This window comes from Stegastes partitus, unplaced genomic scaffold, assembly GCF_000690725.1.
Source record: "Stegastes partitus isolate 25-593 unplaced genomic scaffold, Stegastes_partitus-1.0.2 Scaffold183, whole genome shotgun sequence".
Lineage (NCBI taxonomy): Eukaryota > Metazoa > Chordata > Actinopteri > Pomacentridae > Stegastes > Stegastes partitus.
This window is the reverse complement of record NW_007577914.1, coordinates 690,929-693,532: the sequence shown is the minus strand read 5'-3', so window position 1 is coordinate 693,532 and position 2,604 is coordinate 690,929. Positions and strand designations below refer to the sequence as shown.

The 2,604-nt window shown below is 39.7% G+C and overlaps 1 protein-coding gene across 1 annotated transcript in view; it reads left to right on the top strand.

The window, feature by feature from the left end:
* LOC103356100 (parathyroid hormone 2 receptor-like) overlaps nucleotides 1-2,604 on the top strand; it is a gene marked incomplete at its 5' end in the record, with an annotated part of 96,370 nt that overhangs the window by 33,020 nt on the left and 60,746 nt on the right. The window lies entirely within an intron of this gene.

The window sequence follows — 2,604 nt, the reverse complement described above, 5'->3', positions numbered from 1 at the left end:
TCAACCAGGAAGTAGCAAAACCCTGGCTTCATTTTCTCAGTGCAGAAACCAACGGGTGACGTCACGGAAGCTACGTCCATCTTTTATACAGTCTGTGCTATGGTACAACGGTCTGGCCTCTGAGCAGGATGCTGAAATCCTGGCTGACAGAAAGGTTGCAGCTGGAACGGTCCAATCCCGAACGTCAATCCACTGATTCGTAACCTGGCACACCTGTTTGCATGCTCCGTCGCCAGCCGTGCTGAGGCCTGCCTGACAGAGAGAGAGAGAGCGAGAGCGAGAGCCAGAGAGATGGAGGAAAGAAGGATCCAGCTGCCACTAACTGGTACCAGAAGTCGAGGGCATGACAGAATAACTTTATAAAATGCAGTAAACTGAAAACTGCTTTTGTCAAGTCAGTATTTGGTGTGTTCACTCTTTGCCTTTTCATCTAGACCAGGGGTCAGCAACCCACAGCTCCGGAGCTGCATGCGGCTCTTTCATCCCTCCGCTGCGGCTTCTTGTGGCTTTGGAAAATAAATAATGAGTATTTTAATTTAAATGTATTATATTTTAGCTCGTTAGTTTTTAAAATGTAATTCTAAATTTGAAGATTTTTGTGAACTTGTAACATTAAAATAAAATGTGTTGAATTTTTTTTTGTCACTCAAAATATGCGTCACAATGTGCGACACACGATGTGCCACATCCGCAGCACACGCAGTGTTGCTAACTTGATTTCTAAATCTTTGGAGAATGAGTCGGCTTGTATTTCATTTTCATTGTTTGAAAAGTATTTAATTTAAATGTTTTCGAAATGCCCCTGTTTATTTGTACACACATTTTTTTTTTGTTGTTTTTTTAAAAATTTGTGTGTGTGTATTTTGTTTTTCAATATGTTTGTGTACAATTTGCGTTTTTGTTTCACAGGTAAAATGATTATGTGCCTCAGATATGTTTGTTAACTTGTTCAATAAAAAAAAAGAAGTGTTGCCAACTTGATGACGTTCTTGCTAAATCTGGCAACTTTCCAAATCCTCTTGCCGACTTTTTTGTCAAAAGCGACTAGTTACAAATCTAGTGACTCTTTCTGGTATTTTGGAGACTCTGACGTGAAAACACGTATCGTTGTGCAGTTACTGTCCTCAGTGAGCAGCGGGTGCTGCCGTGAGCTCCTCCCGTCCCAAAGGAATCTGGTCAGCAGTCCCAGCTGCAGGCAGCAGGACAACCAGACGGCCTGTTTACTTTGCTGCAGGTGGATAATTTAAGATCGGCTTTCTATTTCAGATATACAAGGAGGACTCAAATAGACGAGTATTTTATTTGAAAGTTATGGAAGCTGAGAGCGGTCGTTTTCCTATACTGTTGAAAATGTTTTTGTTGCAGAAATGCAACAAGTTTTTTATAGCATAGTATAGTAAGTATAGTAGTATAGTATACTGTATTTTTTTATACATAGCGTTAACGTAAAAACAATATATGCAATGTTATCTTCATTTTAGATGTCAGAAGGGTTTTGTGGCTCCTGGTGCTTTCGGGTCCAGATGGCTCTTTGAGTGTTTAAGGTTGCCACCCCTGAGCTAGGAGTTCGAGATAGCTTTTTTTTTTTTTTTTTTAACTTTGGCTATATGTTTGGATTGCTGCCTTTATGAACTTCCGACAAATCTGTAGCCTCCCTGGTAGTATTGCATGATGGATAAGAATATAATGCCTAAAGGAAATTCATGATTTATGGAACATTTTGAATGCACAATGGTTACACAACAAGGTGTTTATATTTCTTGTTCTGCAAACTCAGAAACATAATATTTGAAGAGAGGTCTTCTTTCTGTTTCAGTGCATGATTTGATTTAAATGTGGTTATTCCGCATGAATAACGCCATTAATAGTCATCACGCTCTGTGATGACCAGTATTTCTGGAAATGTGGTAATATAAAGCTGTTTGTAGGCTTCCGTTTTAAACATTTTCCCTTTCATCACACAAATTCACATTTTTTGGGTTGTCAGAGTCAGATGGCACTTTCTAATTTATACTTATTCAAATTCCAAGTGAAGCATCTCCTCCTGCACTGCCAGGCGTAGTCAGTTTTTATTTTTGTCTGTATATTTATTTACAAAAAGGAAGGAAAGATAGAGAGGAGATAAACATGAAGAGAAGAACAAAAAGTCTCTGAGACAAATGTGTGCAACTGCAGAAGAACCTTTGCTGTAAGTGAAATGCTTCAAAAATTATATCTGCAGAAAGAATAGTGTTGGTCTTGGCATGTTGTATGTCTATTCAGAAGCTCATTCAGACTCATCCAAGTGGGGTGCAGCATGGGATGAAAGTATGACGATTCAGGGGTTCAAGTCTTAAGGTGTAGAAAACATAAGCCTCAATTTGCATTTTTTAAATTGCTTTGCTGTAGTCTCATTAAAGTCTCTCAAGAGAAATCCCAAAACTTGGCAAAATGACAGTATTTTTCAAAATTCTGTCATCTATCCATCCATTATCTATACACCGCTTAATTCTCACTAGGGTCGCGGGGGGGCTGCAGCCTATCCCAGCCGACTTAGGGCTAAGGCAGGGGACACCCTGGACAGGTCGCCAGTCTATCACAGGGCCACACTTAGAGACAGACAAC